The sequence below is a fragment of the Pristiophorus japonicus genome, chromosome 22 (assembly GCF_044704955.1).
Source record: "Pristiophorus japonicus isolate sPriJap1 chromosome 22, sPriJap1.hap1, whole genome shotgun sequence".
NCBI lineage: Eukaryota > Metazoa > Chordata > Chondrichthyes > Pristiophoridae > Pristiophorus > Pristiophorus japonicus.
The window spans coordinates 59,748,951-59,770,171 of record NC_091998.1 but is presented as its reverse complement, the minus strand read 5'-3'; positions in this window follow the sequence as shown (position 1 = coordinate 59,770,171).

The following is a 21,221-nucleotide window of genomic DNA, read 5'->3' as shown; positions in this document are numbered from 1 at the left end:
CATTGCACTGCAGGAGATGGTTGGGGAGGGGTTACGGGGCCGGGGGCGGGTGGCGGGAGCCCAGTAAACAGGCCAGGCTCTCTGCTTTGTGCCCGTGCTGCATGCCATGTCTGCTGTACAGATTGGCCGCCAATTATATTACCTGCTGCTCAATGACCTTTTCCTGAAATAAAAGGCAGAAGGATCTTTAAAGGTAATAGAATTGCAATTGCTTGTGGCAGTGAATGCAGGACCGATGTCTTGCCTGTTTTGTGTCAGCCTCGTCAGCCAGAACGGAAGTAAAACATGTTAGAAATGCAGAGGGTTGCTGGTTTTCCCCCTTATTTCTGCTTTCTGAAGTGTCCGTGGGCCGAAGCCTCGGGCCCAGATGATCACCAGTGTGCAGGCAGCACAGTCTGAGAATGGCACCACTCAGGGTCTCTCGGCGGGTGTCCACACACCAGGGGCCGACACTCCTCGATTTGCCCTTTCCTCCCCACGACCTGTGACCTCTGCCCCGTGACCCGTGACCTCTGTCCTACGCCTCCCTTCTAACGCAGCTCCGAGCTCACTGTTTGGGCACAGAGTCATGTCCAACCATTGTGCCCACCATGTTTTATGTCAAAATATAATCTTTCCTCTCAAATAGTAATCTATTTGGGTGAACATCGCCTTCGAAGGGTGCAGTGCAGATTTATCAGAATGATACTGAGGCTAAAAGAGAAAACATTGCGTCGACTAGGCTTGTATTCCCTTGAGTACAGAAGATCTGATTCAGCTGTCTCTAAGATTGAGACCATCCGTTCGGCCACCTCTGCCCCTTCCCCTAGCCCACTGGGCCAAACTTCCTCTAAGGAAGCCCCCTGCCATAGCCCTGACCTCACATCTTTCTTCAATTTCTCTCCAATCTCCCCTCATGACCTCTCCACGCTCCACCCACTTCCTGCTCCCTTGACACTATTCCCACCAAACTGCTGATCACCGAACTTCCTTTTCTGGCTCCTATGTTAGCCGACATTGTTAATGGTTCTCTCTCCTCGGGCACAGTCCCCCTCTCCCTCAAATCTGCCGTCATCAGTGCGCATGATGTAGTGCATATGGACTTTAGAAAGGCTTTTGATCAGGTCCCACATGGCAGACTGGTTAGAAAAGTAAAAGCCCACGGGATCCAGGGCAAAGTGCAAATTGGATCCAAAATAGGCTCAGAGGCAGGAAGCAAAGTGTAATGGTTGATGGGTGTTTTTGTGACTGGAAGGCTGTATCCAGTGGGGTTCAGCAGGGCTCAGTACTAGGTCCCTTGCTTTTTGTGGTATATATCAATGATTTAGACTTCAATATAGGGGTTATGATAAAGAAGTTTGCAGATGGTACTAAAATCGGCTGTATGGTTGATAATGAAGAAGAAAGCTGTAGACTGCAGGAAGATCTCAATGAACTGGTCAAGTGCGCAGAACAGTGACAAATGGAATTCAATCCGGAGAAGTGTGAAGAAATGCATTTGGGGAGGGCTAATAAGTCAAGAGAATACACATTAAATGGTAGGACACTGAAAAATGTAGAGGAACAAAGGGACCTTGGAGTGCATGTCCACAGATCCCTGAAGGTAGCAGGCCAGGTAGATAAGGTGGTTAAGAAGGCAAGAGCAGAGAAGTTATGCTTGAACTGTATAAAACACTAGTTAGACCGCAGCTAGAATACTGCGAGCAGTTCTGGTCACCACATTACAGGAAAGATGTGATTGCACTAGAGAGGGTACAGAGGAGATTTACAAGAATGTTGCCTGGACTGGAGAATTTTAGATGAGGAAAGATTGGAGATGCTAGGTCTGTTTTCTTTGGAACAGAGGAGACTGAGGGTAGATCTTATTGAGGTTTATAAAATTATGAGGGGCTTAGATAGAGTGGATAGGAACGACCTGTTTCCCTTGGTAGAGGGGTCAACAACCAGTGGGCATAGATTTAAAATAATTGGTAAGAGGATTTGAGGGGACATTTCTTCTCCCAGAGGGTGGTGGGGTCTGGAACTCACTGCCTGAAAGGGTGGTAGAGGCAGAAACCTTCACCACATTTAAAGGGTACTTGGATGTGTATTTGAAGTGCCGTGACCTGCAGGGCTACCGATCAAGATCTGGAAAGTGGAATTAGGCTGGATAGCTCTTTATTGGCCGGCACGGACAAGATCTGCCAAAATGGCCTCCTTCCGTGCTGAAGCTCTCCATGATTCTATCACTCCTTTCCTCAAAAAACCAAGCCTCGACCCCTTCATCCTTGCAAACTCCTGCCCCATCTCCAACGTCCCTTTCCTCTCAAGTCCTTGAACATATTGCCACCTCCCAAATCCGTGCCCATCTTTCCCAAAACTCCTTGTTTGAATCCCTCCAATCCAGTTTCCGCACCTGCCACTCACCTGATTCCATTCTTATCTATCTAATCGTAGCCAGAGAATCACTTGCAATGGCTTCTCTTCCCATCCCCACATCGTTACCTCTGGTGTCCCCCCAGGATCTATCCTTGGCCCCCTCCTATTTCTCATCTACATGCTGCCCCTTGGCGGCATCATCCAAAAACACAGCGTCAGTTTCCACATGTACGCTGACGACACCCAGCTCTACCTCACCAACACTTCTCTCGACCCCTCCGCGGTCTCTAAATTGTCAGACTGCTTGTCCTGGATGAGCAGGAATGTTCTCCAATTGAATATTGGGAAGACTGAAGCCATTGTTTTCGGTCCCTGCCACAAACTCTGTTCTCCATCCCTCTCCCCAACTTCTGTCTGAGGCTGAATCAGACTGTTTGTAACCTTGGTGTCATATTTGACCCTGAAATGAACTTTCAACCACATATCCGTATTATGACTAAGACTGCCTATTTCCACCTCCATAATATCGCCCGTCTCCGCCCTTGCCTCAGCTCATCCGCTGCTGAAGCCCTCATCCATGCCTTTGTTAGCTCTAGACTTGACTATTCCAACGCACTCCTGGCTGGCTTCCCACATTCTACCCTACATAAACTTGAGGTGATCCAAAACTCAGCTGCCTGTGTCCTAACTCGCAACAAGTCCCGCTCACCCATCACCCCTGTGCTCGCTGACCTACATTGGCTCCCAGTTAAGCAATGCCGCGATTTCAAACTTCTCATCATTATTTTCAAATCCCTCCATGGCCTCACCCCTCCATATCTCTGTAATCTCCTCCAGCACCACAACCCCCCGAGATGTCTGCGCTCCTCTAATTCTGCCCTCTTGAGCATCTCTCATTGTAATCGCTCAACCATTGGTGGCTGTGCCTTCTGGTGCCTCGGCCACGAGCTCTGGAACACCCTGCCTAAACCTCTCCGCCTCTCTACCTCTCTTTCCTCCTTCAAGACGCTCCTTAAAACCTACCTCTTTGACCAAGCTTTTGCTCGTCTGCGCTAATTTCTACTTGTATGGCTCGGTGGCAAATTTTTATCACATAATACTCCTGTGAAGCACCTTGGGACGTTTCACTCGGTTAACGGCGCTATATAAATACAAGTTGTTGTTTAAGATGATTAAAGGATTTGATAGGGTGGATGGAGAAAAACTATTTCCTCTGGTGGGGGATGTCCAGAACAAGGGGGCATAACCTTAAAATTAGAGCTAAGCCATTCAGGGGCGATGTCAAGGAGCACTTCTTCAGGGTAGCAGGAATCGGGAACGCTCTCCCCTAACAAGGTGTTGAGACTGGGGCCAATTGAAAATGTTAAACCTTTCTTGGTTAGGGTATTAAGAGATATGGAACAAAGTGGGGTAAATGGGAGTTAAGGGTCGGGTCAGCTCAACCATGCTCTAACTGGACGATGGAACAGGCTCGAGGGGCTGAATGGCCTCCTCCTGTTCCTGTGTAACTTTTTGCCCAGTTAAGATATTGTTGACCTTGAAAAGGTGTAATGCAAACAACTGAAATGAGTCTGGGTATCATGTATTGGAGTTCCGAGGAAAGATTGAGGAAGGTGGGCTAATTCTCTCTGCAGAAGAGCAGACTAACTCAAGTTATTAAGATTATGAAGGATTTGCAAAGTTGGTCCAAGCAGATTGATGATTACAGCGAAGTGCTCAATTACCAGAGGACGCAACTGAACAATTGTGACCGAGGGAGAAGAAGGATGTCACGCAGATCTTTTTTACACCAAAGGTCATCATCATCGGCAGTCCCTTGGAGTCGAGGATGACTTGCTTCCACTCTAAAAGTGAGTTCTCAGGTGACTGAAGAGTCCAATGCGGGACCTACAGTCTCTGTCACAGGTTGGAGGAAAGGGTGGGTTGGGAGCCTTGGTTGACGCATGCACCTTCCGCTGTCTACGCCTGCTTTCTGCTTGTTCTCGGCGATGGGACTTGAGGTGCTCAGCACCCTCCCGGATGCTCTTCAGGTCCTGGGCGGACTTGGGCCAGGGATTCCCAGGAGTCGGTGGGAATGTTGCACTTAATCAAGGATGCTTTGTGTTGTGGAATTGGTTACTAGGGATGGCCACTGAAGAATAAATAAGTTCAAGAGGCAACTGGACATGTCTCTGGAGAGAAGGATATGGTGAGAAGGCAGCTTGAGTTCAATCAACTAAGGGGAGGACTTCTTGGGGGTAATAGCCTTCTTCCTGCACCCAAACATTCTTGTGTTCTTATCTAACCATGAAAGAAAGAACTGGTATTCTTACAACAACAACTTAGCGCCTTTAACGTAGTGAAATGTCCCAAGGCGCTCCACAGGAGTATTATAAGATCATACAGATAAATTTGGCACTGAGCCACATAAGACGAAATTACAGCAGATGACCAAAAGCTTGGTCAAAGAGGTAGGTTTTTAAGGAGCGTCTAAAAGGATGGTAGAGAGGCGGAGAGGTTTAGGGGGGGGAGAGTTCCAAAGCTTGGGGCCCAGGCAGCTGAAGACACGACCACCGATGGTTGAGCGATTATAATCAGGGATGCTCAAGAGGGCTGAGTTTGAGGAGCGCAGACATTTCGGGGGGTGTGTGAGGCTGAAGGAGATTACAGAGATAGGGAAGGGTGAGGCCATGGAGGGATTTGTAAATAAGGATGAGAATTTTGAAATTGAGGCGTTGCTTAACCAGGAGCCAACTGTAGGTCATACCTATGTAGGAGACACCGTTCTCGACCTCGGGATGTCCAAAGCAATGAAGTACTTTCGACATCTAGTCCCCGATGTAATGTAGGAACCTAAAGCAATAACCGTGCTACACAAAGCAATAATCGCTCCTGTTGACAAACACTGTGTGCATGAAGAACCTTATTTAGTTTGACCTGTACCACAAAGGTTTCTAGTGAATCAGCAGATGAAGGCATTAAGGGATGTGTGCATTGGCATCATCCAGTACAAAGCATGTGACACATTTAGCAAATGCCACCACCCAATGTGTGCCAGGACTTGTCCTTGCAATGACTTCGCAAGCGAGTGCTGATGGTGTTTTGTCTTTGATCCTCGGGGCTGAGTACCAGTAATGATGTGCAACTGAACCTCTTCACGTGCAGACTGAATTCAGTTTGAAGAGAAGTGATGCCGGCCCCTTTGCCATTTCTGCAGTGACACAAACTGGCTGGAGCCCAACATCTCCCCGATCTCTCCGCACTGACATGTTCTGCAATGGTCTGCAATGTGCTCACTGGATTTCACAATGTAATGACTGGTCGTTTGTGCCAGAGGCATCCGTTTGTTGCGGGGGGAATAAGAAAGAAAGCAAGAGAAGGAAATAAAGAAAGGAAGGAAGGAGGAAAGGCCAGCTACGGGTTGCCGTGAGCAGTAACTAATCTGGGTATAAATCTCTGGGCAGGAAGAATTTTCTTACAAGAGGAAATGAGTGGAGAGGATGTTCAGCTGCCATTTTGTTAATCTGAACTTTCTGGAGTAATTTTTCTGAAACATGTTGCGGCAGTGAGTGTGTGTTTGTGCGCAGAGAGTTGTCTGTGCCGCTGAATGAAACACTTCTCCATTTTCTTTTGCAAGGGATTGGGTTGAGCCAGCCCAAATTCCTTCCATTCTGGAGTGCTGGAGCTATTAAAGAGGGGCGTTCCTCTCTCTCTCTCTCTCTCCAAGTCCTGCACATAAAAAGACAATGGGACTAAAATTGGTCTTTGCCAGTTCACAACAGCAACCTGCATTTATATAGCACCTTTATCGTAGTGAAACATCCCAAGGTGCTTCACAGGGGTGCCAAAAAACAACATTCGCCGCCGAGCCACATAAAGAGATGTTTGGACAGGTGGCCCAACGCTGGGTCAGAGAGGTAGAATTTAAGGAGCACCTTAAACTGGGAGAGAGTCGTAGAGAGGTTTGTGGAGGGAGTTCCAGAGCTTGGGGCCCAGGCAGCTGAAGGTACAGCTGCCAATGGTTGAGCAATGGAAACCCAGGGTTGCTTCAATGGAGGGCAGCAGAGATCTCCGAGGCTGGATAAGGTTGCAATGATAGGGAGGGGCGAGGTCATGGATTTGAACACGGATGAGAATTTTAAAATCGAGGTGTTGCCAGACCAGGATCCAGTATAGGTCAGCGAGCACAGGGGTGCTGAGTGAATGGGACTCAGGGCGAGTTAGAACACGGGGAGCAGAGATTTGCATCACCTCCAGTTTACAAAGGATGGAAGATAAGAGGCCGGCCAGGGGTTGATTGGAATCTTCGGAGTTTGGAGCTAACGAAGGCATGGATGAGGGTTTGAGCAGCAGGTGAGCTGAGGCAGGGGCGGAGACAGGCGATGCTATGGAGGTGGCAGTAGGCCTTGGTGATAGAGAGGATACGGTGTCAGAAGCTCACCTCAGGGTGGACATTTGCTGCACCGACTGCTGAGGATGGCTGCTTCTGCTGATGGACTCAGTAAGACTGTAGAAACGGAAGGCTGATTGCCCTTCTTAATCCTGCCTCATTGTTTTTGCTCCGTTACACAGTGACGTGTATCCCCCACATAGACATAGCACAATGCATTGTTGACGTACACCTTGACCTGTTTGATGAGTAATGGTAGATGATTGGTGCAGCTTCATTGAGCATTGATGTGTTCACTGGTGGGTGAGAACAGGAAAATTCTGCACTGATATAATTCAGGACCACCTCACTGGGTCCCTGTTTCCTTCCTTCATTACAAAATGTCTCATCAACCTCCTGGTGGGATCTTGCAGCAAGCGTTGTCCCTGCGATTGACTGAGGACCTTGCCCCTTCAAAGACTCTTCACACGACATTGTGGTTGGATCCATGTTCCAACATCAGTTTTGTGCTTTGACAGTTGTTTATTTTTTGTTTTGTTCTTCAGGTGAAAACGAATCGCCCCGCCTGTTGTAGGAAGGTCACGGAAGGTAAGTAAATCATTGCTCCTTGTCCAAGCTGTAAATGTCATATCAGGAGCACTCTTGGTTTACAGTCGCGTCTGGCTTCTGATGGCTTTGTTTATTTTGGTGAGAGGATCGTTGTTAGGAACAGGAGGAGGCCATTCTGCCCCTCGGGCCTGCTCCGTCATTCAGTTGGAGCATGGCTGATCTGCACTTCCATTCCGTGAACCTGGCTTAGCTCAATGCCCCTTGATAGCCCTGCCCAACAAAATCTATCTACCTCCGTGTAGAAAGCACCAATTATCCAGCAGCATCCACGGCCTTTCGCAGAGAGTTCCAAATGATCAACTTGAAATCTTTGACTCTCCACAACACACGAGCTTGTTGGAGGTTAGATTTGACCAGCCCCATTTTATTCTCTTATTCCTCCCCACACCTTGGGTGAGTGCTGACAGGTGACGTGTTGGGGAAGGGATGTCGGATTAAAGTTAGGTTCATCCGATTCAAAAAAATTCCGCAAAGAAACTAGGTTTTATGTTCTACTCATTTTCTGGGAATTTTCCCAGATTTTTTTTTCCCCAAATTGGCCTGGGTTTTTAATCTGGTTTTTGCCTCTCCCAGGAGAGCACTTGGTTCCGGTTGGGGTGGAGTGTAGAATGTTTCAGTGTAAGGGGTGTCGCAGTTGTGTGGGGCGGACTGGTTGGGCTGGGTGCCCTTTGCCTTTCCTTCATTGTTCATAGGTTTATATGTAACCTTCAGGGCTGCTGACCAATGGCTCTTTGTCAGCCGGCGCGGACACGATGGGTTGAAATGGCCTCCTTCTGTGCACACAACTGCGATATCCCTTGCACTGCAACATTCCACACTCCACCCCAACCGGAGCCACATGATCTCCTGGGAGAAGCAAATAAATAGATAAAAACCCAGGCCAATTGGGGTAAAAAATCTGAGAAAATTCCTCTCCGACCCATCCAGGTGATCGAAACTAGTCCATGAGATCACCCTGGCCATATTCTATTCCCTGCAGTACTTACCGTAATAAAAGTAGGGAAGTCCTGCTACAATTGTACAGGGTGTTGGTGAGACCACATCTGGAGTACTGTGTACAGTTTTGGTCTCCTTATTTAAGGAGCGATATACTTGCATTGGAGGCACTTCAGAAAAGGTTCACGAGATTGATTCCTGAGATGAACCTCACAATTTAGCAGCTAGCTTCGATGATCATTCAAAGTATAACTGACCATATTTATTCAGGATATTTTTTGATTTGGACTTGGGCGAGAGGAGCATGCTTCTTCCAGCCCAGAGGAATAACCAAACACATCGTTTGAACTGACATTTCTCCCTCCGCTGCCAATCTTTCGACAGAGTATCAAACTGTACCCAGCTGGATAAAACGGCAATTCAGAAACTGGTCATTCACAATCAGCTGTTTGACGGTTTCAACTGGTGCTGCTGCTTGTCTGACATTCTGGGGCTGAACTCCCTGATCTCCCAGCCTCTGGCTCTGTGATCAACTCCTGATGCACTTCTCAGAACCATGGCAGCATTTTCCCACCTCAAAAGTTGCAACAATATTCTCTATCTCGGAGTTTTCAATACAAGGAACTAACTAGTTTCAGGCCACTCTCTGACTTCAGCATTTATTTGTTGCAAAGTATTTTCTTAGGCCTTTTAAGCTGAAGAACTTTTATCAGGTAAAGGCTCAGCCAATTCCTTAAGAAAGAACGAGTAGCATTTCTATAGCACCTTTCACAGACTCAGGACGTCCCAGAGCGCTCCACAGCCAATGAAGTATTTTGGAGTGCAGTCACTGTTGAAATGTAGGAAATACGGCAGTCAATTTGCGCACAGCCATGAGACAAGAGTGCTCCCACTTATTGACGTAAACCATTCCTTTTTGTAAGGTCTGTGTGATATTTTTATATCTATATCTATATATATATATATATATATATATATATATATATAGCTAACAGTCTAGCGAACAGTAACAAATCCTTCTCAACACCAAACTCCTTGAAATACTAATTTAATTGATGATCACGTAAGCGCTAACCTGAGTGTGCAGGCACATTTAACTCGAGTCCCCCAGTCTCCTGTATTCCATGCAACTACTTTTACCTGGAAGTGTTGAACTGACAACACACGAGAGCAGCAACGCAGCACTAATCGACAGCCCCCACAGCCCACCATCCACCCTCCCTGCAAGAAGACACTGAGCTGTGTCTGTCCAACATGAGCTGAAGCTAGTTGCCTGTTGAAGAGAGCTCCAGGAAGAGAGAGTGCACCCGTGCAGCGAGGTATAGATGGCAAATGAGCACTGGCTCCAGCAAAAAGCAAAAAGACTGTTGAGGCTGGTGCAGAGAGTTGGATCGATACAGTGATTGGGATGGAAGATTCAGGCTGAAATCCAGTCAAGAGAATTCAGAATAACTTTATGTAAAGTCCTGTCCCCTCAGTACAGATTCACACGAGGCATGTAGTGAAGTCAAGGTCACTCTCGACCTGCACCTTTATTTCACAGCTCAGGAATGCTGCACTTGCCTGAGACCTGTCCTTATATACCTGTCTCTTGCAAGTGCACCCCCGGTTGTAAGGTATGCTGGTGGTTATAGGTCATATCTTATTACAGTCATGTATAGCATGTTGGGATACAGTTATATATAACAATGTAAGATACATGACATCACCCTCCCCCAAGGTCTTATTGTCTTTCTAAGTTCAGTCTCTCAGGTGGTCTACGCTCTCGCGTGGAGCGTCTTAGTTGTGGTTCAGTTGTTTGCCTTGGTGTTTGTTTTTCTTTGGGTGTGGTTGCTGGTATCTCGCCTGGGCTGTCTGTTTCGATTGGTGTGATTGTTGTTGACTCGCCTGGGCTGTCTGTTGGGATTGCCCTTTCCTCAGGTTGTTCCCTCTGTCTGTCCATCAGGTGTGGTGCGAGTTCCACATTGTAGTCTGTCTCTGGTTCTGCAGTGTTGTTGGTAAGTCTACTTTTGACTTGGTCTACATGCCTCCGGCAGGTTTTGCCGTTGTCCATTTGTACTACCAGTAGCCTGTTTCCTTCCTTGCCCGTTACTGTCCCTGCAAGCCATTTGGGACCCCTGCCATAGTTTAGTACAAACACTTTGTCCCCTATCTCATTCCATCTCCCCCTCGAATTTCTGTCATGGTACTCAGTCAGCTTACGGCGCTTTGCCTCAATGATTTCGTGCATGTCTGGGAGGATTAATGAGAGCCTTGTTTTTAAAGTCCTTTTCATCAACAGTTGCACGGGGGGGATCCCAGTCAGTGAGTGCGGACGAGATCTGTATGCCAACAGCAGTCGCAACAGGCGACCCTGCAGCGTGGCACCTTTAAGCATGCCTTGTTTAATGATTTGCACTGCTCTCTCCGCCTGGCCATTGGAGGCCGGCTTGAACGGTGCCGTCTTGACGTGATTTATGCCGTGGTCAATTATAAAGTCTTGGAATGCTGCGCTGGTGAAGCACGGACCATTGTCACTGATTAATATGTTAGGGATTCCATGCGTTGCAAGCATGGTTGCGAGGCTCTCCACAGTGGTGGAGGTTGTGCTCGAGTTTAAAATGGTGCATTCGATCCACTTTGAAAATGCACCTACAACTACGAGGAACATTTTGCCCATGAATGGGCCCGCATAGTCTACGTGCACCCGCGACCACGGTTTGGTAGGCCAGGGACAGGGTCTAAGTGGCCTCCCTGGGGGCATTGCTGAGTTGGGCACAAATGGTGCACCTTCGGACGCAGAGCTCCAAGTCCGCGTCAATACCAGGCCACCAGACGTGGGATCTGGCTATGGCCTTCATGAGAACAATCCCCGGGTGCTCACGGTGGAGCTCCTGGACAAATGCCTCTCTGCCTCGCAGAGGCATGACTACTCGGCTGACCCACATCAGGCAGTCTGCTTGTAGTGATAGCTCATGCATGTGCCTGGGAAATGGTTTTAATTCCTCGGGGCAGGCATCGCGAGCCTCTGCCCAGTCACCGGTTAGGACACATCTTTTTACTAAGGATAACGTGGGGTCGCTGGCCACCCAGGCTCTGATTTGGCGAGCCGTCAAGGCGAATTGCTTCTATTTTGGACTCTGTTGGGCGGATTCCATCAGCGGCAATCCTTCTGCCCAAAAATTCAACCTCGGGTGCGAGAAACAGGCACTTGGATTTCTTGACTCGTAGGTCTACCCGATCCAACCACTTTAGTAGTTCCTCCAAATTACGGAGATGGGAGTCGGTGTCCCTGCCCGTGATAAGTATGTCGTCTTGAAATACAACCGTTCCCGGGATGGACTTGAGCAGACTCTCCATGTTGCGCTGGAATATGGCAGCTGCCGACCTGATGCCGAATGGGCATCGATTGTACATGAAAAGGCCTCGATGTGTGTTGATGGTGGTGAGTAGCTTGGATTCCTCGGTCAATTCTTGCATCATATACGCAGATGTGAGGTCTAATTTTGAGAAAAGTTTACCTCCAGCCAATGTGGCAAATAAGTCCTCCGCTCTGGGCAGCGGGTACTGGTCCTGTATGGAAACTCTGTTTATGGTAGATTTGTAGTCCCCACAGATTCGTACGGATCCATCAGGCTTCATGACTGGGACAATGGGTCTTGCCCAGTCGCTAAATTCCACAGGTGATATAATGCCTTCCCGCAGAAGCCTGTCTAGTTCGTGTTCAATCTTTTCCCTCATCACATAGGGTACAGCTCTGGCCTTGTGATGGACCAGTCTAGCATCTGTGATGTAGATTTTGACTTTGGCCCCTTTGAAAGTGCCCACACCTGGCTGAAAGAGATGTTCAAATCGTTTTATAACTGTTGAGCAGGAGGTCCGTTTCACAGCTCTGGAATGCTGCACTTGCCTGAGACCTGTGCTTATATACCTGTCTCTTGCAAGTGCACCCCCTGTGGTAAGTTATGCTGGTGGTTACAGGTCATATCTTATTACAGTCATGTATAGCATGTTGGGATACAGTTATATATAACAATGTAAGATACATGACACTTTATCTCTTCATTGGTAATGATTTGTGACTGTCCCATCGGTAGCTTGGCCCCTTTCGGGAGAGCACTCCCCACCTCCCCCTTCCACCCCTTCTCCTCCTCCACCCCTCCCCTCCCCTCCCTCCCCTCCTCTCTCCCCTCCCCTCCTCTCTCCCCTCCCCTCCTCTCTCCCCTCCCCTCCTCTCTCCCCTCCCCTCCTCTCTCCCCTCCCCTCCTCTCTCCCCTCCCCCGCTTCCCCCTCCTCTCCTTTCCCCTCTCCTCCCCTCCCCTCCCACCGTCCCCTCCCAGCAGCTGTGCGTGGAATCGAGCACACTGTAGCTGTGCATTGCCACCCACTTGCTGTCTGACCCATTTATCCAGGCTGCCATAGGAACACTCAGTGTTCTGTCTGTTTGATGCGGCGCATGCAGAGAGGCATTTTCTCCAGAAGCCATGCTGATAAGCCAATGAAGGTGCAGCATAAAAGTGGCATAGTTTACATGTTTAAATACTGTAGCAATATTAATGAGCAAGTCAAACAGCTATTCAGTGTGGTAAATGCTGAGTCAGAGGAACGATTCACCAAGAACATGGACATCTTCCTACGATTGCAGGAAACGAGGGCTATGGGATGAGTTGCGGCTGAGGAGGGATGTGAAGAGTGACCATCATGGCCTTTCCTCATTCGTATATTTCTGTAAAGCCCTGTTGCGATGACAGTAAGAACAACAATGCACTGTTGACCATCACAAGTTAATCCAACTGGTCAAGGATTTCCGGACACGACGGCGGTAACTTTACAAAATTTATCATCTCTAAAATTTGCCAATAAAAGGCTGGATTGTCAAGGGAAGGCAACTGTAACATCTCTCAGCCCATAGGGGAGATGTTGACTTGCTTCAAAGTGAGTTATTGTTGAAAAGACTGCAAGAATATTAACCGTGTACCTGTGAATCTCAGTGACAGAAATGGATCACTCCAATCAGTGATGGTTGGAGTCTCTCTGTGTATTTTCAGTGCGTTGGACAACACACGTGCTTCAAACTCCTGCTTGCGCTGTTTTAACAAAGACGCTCACTATTTTAAAACGGGGGAAACTACTTTGTGAAAGTAATGCACGTAGGGTTCGGTGCAAGCAAGTGCACTGAAAATAGTGAGCAGAGTTCTGCGTGTACGGCCTGGAGTGCAAGGTTCCAGGAAAATGAAAGCATTTTTCATTCGGACATCCTGCACACACGAGGAATTTAATCGTTTGTTGGGCTCCAGGGAAGTCGCATGTTAACGACCCGCAAGCTTGAGCCTGAATGACAAAGGGCTGTTTAATATAGCCGGACCTGTACTCCTCACACTGACGTCCACACACACACATGTGGTTCTCAGCAGGAGTCGCTGGATGGCACTCAGGCCTGTGAACTGTGGGGATTTAGAAATGTCCTTTACTTCAGTCGGTGCAATTGGTCCATAACAATTGAGTGCGTGACTCGGAGGCATTACTTTAACATTCAGTATCCGACAGCGTCTCGATTACACAACAGGTTTGAAGCCAGAGTGAAGCTGGAGTTCTGTTAGTGGACGCAGAGCTGCTGCTGTATCCAACGTGGTTTTAAGCCTTCATCAAGTTATCCTTTTTAATTCAATCTTGGATTGCAAAGAGTCGTAAAGTAAGTTCAAAATGGGAACTTTACTGAGACCAATTGTTGTCATCCCACAGCCATCTCAAACAAGACCAATTAGACAACAGATCAAACATAAGAACTTAAGAAATAGGAGCAGGAGTCGGCCATTCGGCCCTTCGAGCCTGCTCCGCTATGCAATAAGACCATGGCTGATCTGATCTTGGCCTCAACTCCACGTCCCTGCCCGCTCCCCATAACCCTTGACTCCCTTATTGTTCAAAAATCTGACTATCTCCACCTTAAATATACTCAATGACCCAGCCTCCACAGCTCTCTGGGGTAGCCAATTCCACAGATTAACGACCCTCTGAGAGAAGAAATTCCTCCTCATCCCCATTTTAAATGGGCGACCCCTTATTCTGAAACTATGGCCCCGAGTTCTAGATTCCCCCACAAGGGGAAACATCCTCTCTGCATCTACCCTGTCCAGCCCCTTCAGAATCTTCCACGTTTCAATAAGATCACCTCTCATTCTTCTAAACTTCAATGAGTATAGGCCCAACCTGCTTAGGGAATTAAGGGTTATGGGGAGCGGGCGGGTAAGTGGAGCTGAGTCCACGGCCAGATCAGCCATGATCTTGTTGAATGGCAGAGCAGGCTCGAGGGGCTAGATGGCCTACTCCTGTTCCTAATTCTTATGTTCTTATGTAACCTTTATTCATAAGACAACCCCTTCATCTCAGGAATTGACTGAGTGAGCCTGGCCTGAGCAGGGACAAAAACAACTGACTTCCAATTCACACAAATTTTTAGTTCAAGAATTGTACCAGTTGTGGATCTAAGCCAATTAAATAGTAGCACTTCTTCAGTTGGACATACAGGGAAATCCTACAATCTGAAGCACGCAGCTGGGAAGCAGCAGCTGAAGGGAGTGGGGGATAGGTCGAGAATATTTTGGTCCTAATCCTCACACCACTGCTGCCACGGGGAGATCAGAATCACCTGATCACACCTAGGAGAAACTTCCCTACAGCTTCGTAACTCATTCTGAGGCACATTCATCCTTCAGCTGCGCCATTGGCGTGAGGGGTGCGACCGTTGGGATTCTCCGACAGTCTGGCAGTTTCATGCTCACCGTTGCTGACATTAGCACTTTTTAAACTCCAGATTTATTTCATTAACTGAATTTAAATTCCCCAGCTGCCGTGGTGGGAGTTGAACTCACGTCTCCAGATTGTTAGTCCAGGCCTCTGGATTACTGGTCGTGTAATTTAACCACAATGTTACCGTGCCCCTTTAGGGTTACCCACACTTCCGCCACTGGGAACAGTTATTTACTCTAGCAAAACTGACCATGATTCTGAACACCTCTATCAAATCTCCCCTTAACCTTCTACTCTAAGGAGAACAACCCCAGCTTCTCCAGTCTCTCCTGAAGTCCCTCATCCCAGGTACCATTCGAGTCATAGAAACAGAGAAAATAGGTGCAGGAGTAGGCCATTTGGCCCTTCGAGCCTGCACCACCATTCAAGCTGATCATGCAACTTCAGTACCCCATTCCTGCTTTCCCTCCATACCCCTTGATCCCCTTAGCGTAAGAGTCACATCTATCTCCCTTTTGAATATATCTAACGAACTAGCCTCAACAACTTTCTGTGGTTGAGAATTCCACAGGTTCACAATTCTCTGAGTGAAGAAGTTTCTCCTCATCTCAGTCCTAAATGGCTTAACCCTTATCCTTAGACTGTGACCCCTGGTTCTGGACTTCCCCAACATCGAGAACATTCTTCCTGCATCTAACCTGTCCAATCCCGTCAGAATTTTATATGTTTCTATGCGATCCCCTCTCATTCTTCTAAATTCCATTGAATATAAGCCTAGTCGATCCGATCTTTCTTCATATATCAGTCCTGCCATCCCGGGAATCAGTCTGGTGAACCTTCGTTGCACTCTCTCAATAGCAAGAACGTCCTTCCTCAGATTAGGAGACCAAAACTATATACAATATTCAAGGTGTGGCCTCACCAAGGCCCTGTACAACTGCAGTAAGACCTCCCTGCTCCTATACTCAAATCCTCTCGCTTTGAAGGCCAACATGCCATTTGCCTTTTTCACCGCCTGCTGTACCTGCATGCCAACTTTCAATGACTGACGTACCATGACACCCAGGTTTCGTTGCACCTCCCCTTTTCCTAATGTCACTATTCAGATGATAATCTGCCTTCCTCAATTTGCCACCAAAGTGGATAACCTCACATTTATCTACATTATATGCATCTGCCATGCATTTGCCCACTCACCTAACCTGTCCAAGTTATCCTGCAGCCTCTTAGCATCCTCCTCACAGCTCACACTGCCATCCAGCTTAGTGTCATCTGCAAACTTGCATTACATTCAATTCCTTCGTCTAAATCATTAATGTATATTGTAAATAGCTGGGGTCCCAGCACTGAACTCTGCGGCACTCCACTAGTTACTGTCTGCCATTTTGAAAAGGACGCATTTATTCCCACTCTCTGCTTCCTGTCTGCCAACCAGTTCTCTATCCACGTCAGTACATTACCCCCAATACCATGCGCTTTGATTTTGCACACCAATCTCTTGTGTGGGACCTTGTCAAAAGCCTTTTGAAAGTCCAAATACACCACATCCACTGGTTCTCCCTTGTCCACTCTACTAGTTACATTCTCAAAAAATTCTAGAAGATTTGTCAAGCATGATTTCCCTTTCATAAATCCATGCTGACTTGGACCGATCCAGTCACTGCTTTCCAAATGCGCTGCTATTACATCTTTAATAATTGATTCCAAATTTTCTGCACTACCGATGTCAGGCTAACCGGTCTATAATTCCCTGTCAATCTCCTCTGCACCCTCTCTAAGGCCTTGCCATCCTTCCTAAAGTGCAGTGCCAAGAATTGTACACAATACTCGAGCTGAGGCTGAACCAGTGTACTATAAAGGTTTAGCATAACTTCCTTGCTGTTGTACTGTATGCCTTTATTTATAAAACCAAGGATCCCATATGCATTTTTAGCCGCTTTCTCAACGTGCTCTGCCACCTTCAAATATTTGTGTACAAATCCCAGGTCTCTCTGTTCTTGCACCACCTTTAAACTTATACCATATAATTTGTATTGCCTCTCCTCATTCTTCCGACCAAAATGCATCACTTTACACATCGTTTGTTGGGCTCCAGGGAAGTCGCATGTTACCATTCCATTTCATCCACCATATGTCTGCCAGTTCACCAGTCTGTCTGTGTCCTCCTCACTGTTGACTACATTTCTGAGTTTTGTTTCATGTGCAGACATTGCAATTACGCTGTGTATACGTAAGTGCAGGTAATTACTATATATCCCCGAGCAGTGGGCTATATATCCCGAGCAGCGGTCCCAACGAATGCAACCCGACTTTTGTAACGTTAAAGTTTGTGAATAGGCCGCGCAACACTTAAAGGGGCCATGCACCCGGACAAAGGTTACAGGGAACATTGGTCCCCACACCAAGCCCTGGGGACACCACTGTGCACTTCCATCACATAAAAACATAAGAAATAGGAGCAGGAGTAGACCATACGACCCCTCGAGCCTGCTCCGCCATTCAATAAGATCATGACTGATCTGATCATGGACTCAGCTCCACTTCCCTGCCTGCTCCCCATAACCCCTTATACCTTTATCGTTCAGAAACTTTCTATTTCTGTCTTAAATTTATTCAATGTCCCAGCTTCCATAGCTTTCTGAGGCAGCAAATTCCACAGATTTACAACCCTCTGAGAAAATAAATTTCTCCTCATTTCAGTTTTAAATGGGCGGTCCCTTATTTAAGATCCTACCCTCTAGTTCTAGTCTCCCCCATCAGTGGAAATATCCTCTCTGCATCCACCTTGTCAAGCCTCCTCATAATCTTATGCATTTCGATAAGATCACCTCTCATTCTTCTGAATTCCAATGAGTAGAGGCCCAATCTACTCAACCTTTCCTCATAAGTCATCACCGGAAGCAACCTAGTGAACCTTCTCTGAACTGCCTCCAAAGCAAGTATATCCTTTCGTAAATATGGAAACCAAAACTGCACGCAGTATTCCAGGTGTGGCCTCACCAATACCTTATATAGCTGTAGCAAGACTTGCCTGGTTTTATACTCCATCCCCTTTACAATAAAGGCCAAGATTCCATTGGCCTTCCGGATCACTTGCAGGAACTGCATACTAACCTTTTGTGTTTCATGCATAAGTACCCCCAGACCCCTCTGTACTGCAGCACTTTGCAATCTTTCTCCATTTAAATAATAACTTGCTCTTTGATTTTTTTCTGCCAAAGTGCATGACCTCGCACTTTCCAACATTATACTCCATCTGCCAAATTTTTGCCCACTCATTTAGCCTGTCTGTATCCTTTTGCAGATTTTTTGTGTCCTCCTCACACATTGCTTTTCCTCCCATCTTTGTATCGTCAGCAAACTTGGCTACATTACACTCTGTCCCTTCTTCCAAGTCGTTATTGTAAATTGTTAATAGTTGGGGTCCCAGCACTGATCCCTGCGGCACCCCACTAGTTACTGATTGCCACTCAGAGAATGAACCATTTATCAGCTCCATCTTCTCCATCTCCCTGCACTGTGTAGCAGCCCCCTGCTCAAAGGACAGGGTGGATATTATATTCCCAGGCCTCTGCAGCAACAATAGTCATCGGAGGTACTTACATAAGAAATAGGAGCAGGAGTAGACCATTTGGCCCCTCGAGCCTGCTCCGCCATTCAATAAGGTCATGGTTGATCTGATCATGGACTCAGCTCCACTTCCCTGCCCGTTCCCCATAACCCTTCACTCCCTTATCGCTCAAAAATCTGTCTATCTCCGCCTTAAATATATTCAATGACCCAGCTCCACAGCTCTCTGGGGCAGAGAATTCCAAAGATTCACGACCATCTGAGCGATGAAATTCCTCCTCATCTCCATTTTAAATGGGCGGCCCCCTTATTCTGAGACTTGAGATGAACTCCAGCTATTTGCTCCCTCCCTGTGAGGGTACAGTGAGCCACGTTTCACTCACCAGCAGGTCAGAGGTACTTTTGATGGTGTGAAGATGGGTTTGGGACGATTCTAGAAGTGGGTCAGAGAAGCCAAGGCTAGCCAACGACATTTAATCCTCAAATGAATTTCACTACGTTTAAGAAAAGGCTGGCCTGCTGCCAAGTTTCCTTTTGGAGAAGAGATTCCAGAACATATTTAGTCGGCAGGAAGAAACGAAGATATTGATCGGGCATCAAAACCTTTTAAAGCTGCTTAAAAGGCTATTGCTACGAAGTGTCAAAAAAATATATAGTTTCTTTACTGAATGCTAATGGAGAGCTCAAAACAAGCCTCGGGCTGTGCTGAGCAGTGCTCTGTGATCTGCCTTTCAGTCATAAGGGCTTCAGTTTGTGGTAGAAAGATGTTGTGTCGGCTCCACAATATGATGAATGATGTCTCTGGGTCTATTTCCTTGGCCTCCCTCTGCTTTATCTTTATCGCCCCACTGCCAATCCTGGATACCCTGGGAATGGTAGGCAACATCAAATGCCTCCAAGCTGAAATATCTTGGCATAAAGCAGACTGATAAAGTACATTAGAACATAAGAAATAGGAGCAGGGGTAGGTCATACGGCCCCTCGAGCCTGCTCCACCATTCAGTAAGATCATGGCTGATCATCGACCTCAACTCCACTTTCCCACCCGATCTCCGTATCTTTTGATTCCCCCTAGACTCCAAAACTCTATCGATCTCAGCCTTGAATATACTCAACAACTCAGCATCCACAGCCCTCTGGGCTAGAGCATTCCAAAGATTCACCACCCTCTGAGTGAAGAAATTTCTACTCACCTCAGTTTACCTTACCTCAGTTTACCTTACCTTACCTTACCAATTACCTTACCCTGAGACTGTGACCCCTGGTTCTAGACTACCTCAGCCAGGGCAAACATCCTCCCTGCATCTACCCTGTCAAGCCCTGTAAGAATTTTATACCTTTCAATAGGATCACCTCTCACTCTTCTAAATTCCAGTGAATATCGACCTTGTCTACTCAATCTCTCCTCATAGCAGCGGGTCTTTCATCATAAGAACATAAGAACATAAGAATTAGGAACAGGAGTAGGCCACCTAGCCCCTTGAGCCTGCTCCGCCATTCAATAAGATCATGGCTGATCTGGCCGTGGACTCAGCTCCACTTACCCGCCCGCTCCCCGTAACCCTTAATTCCTTTATTGGTTAAAAAATCCCATTCATCCTGGGAAATTCATCCCAGGAATCAATCTAGTGAAACTTTGTTGCACCCCTCAAAGGCAAGTATATCCTTTCTTAGGTGTGGAGATCAGAAATGTATACAGTCCTCCAGGTGTGCCTCACCAGGGCCCTGTATAATTGCAGCAAGACTTCCTTACTCTTATAATCCAACCCCCTTGCAATAAAGGCCAACAAACCATTTGGCTTCCTAATTGCTTGCTGTTCCTGCATGCTAACTTTCTGTGATTTGTGTACAAGGACCCCCAAATCCCTTCTAATACCAGCGTTTACTAGTGTCTCACCTGTTTTAAAAAAAATATATATATATTCTGCTTTTCCTATCAAAGTGGATAATGTCACACTCCTCCACATTATGCTCCATCTGCCACTTTCTTGCACAATCACTTAACTGGTCTAAAGCCCCTTTATGCCCTCCTCACAGCTTACTTTCCCACCTTGCTTACTATTGACAAAAAATGTGGCTATATTACACTCTGTCTCCTCATGGTTTTTATTAGTTCATGGGATGTTATTGCCCGTCCCTAATTGCCCTTGAGAAGGTGGTGGTGAGCCGCCGCCTTGAACCGCTGCAGTCCATGTGGTGAAGGTGCTCCCACAGTGCTGTTAGGGAGGGAGTTCTAGGATTGTGACCCAGCAGACGATGAACGAACGGCCGATATATTTCCCAGTCAGGGTGGTGTGTGACGCGGAGGGGAACATGGAGGTGGTGGTGTTCCCATGCGTCTGCTGCCCTTATCCTTCTAGGGGGTAGAGGTCGCAGGTTTGGAAGTTGCTGCCGAAGAAGCCTTGGCAAGTTGCTGCAGTGCATCTTATAGATGATACACACTGCAGCCACGGTGCACCGGTGGTGGAGGGAGTGAATGTTGAAGGTGGTGGATGGGGTGGCAATCAAGCGGGCTGCTTTGTCCTGGATGGTGTCGAGCTTCTTGAGTGTTGTTGGAGCTGCACTCATCCAGGCAAGTGGAGAGTATTCCATCACACTCCTGACTTGTGCCTTGTAGATGGTGGAAAGGCTTTGCTGAGTCAGGAGGTGAGACACTCGCTGCAGAATACCC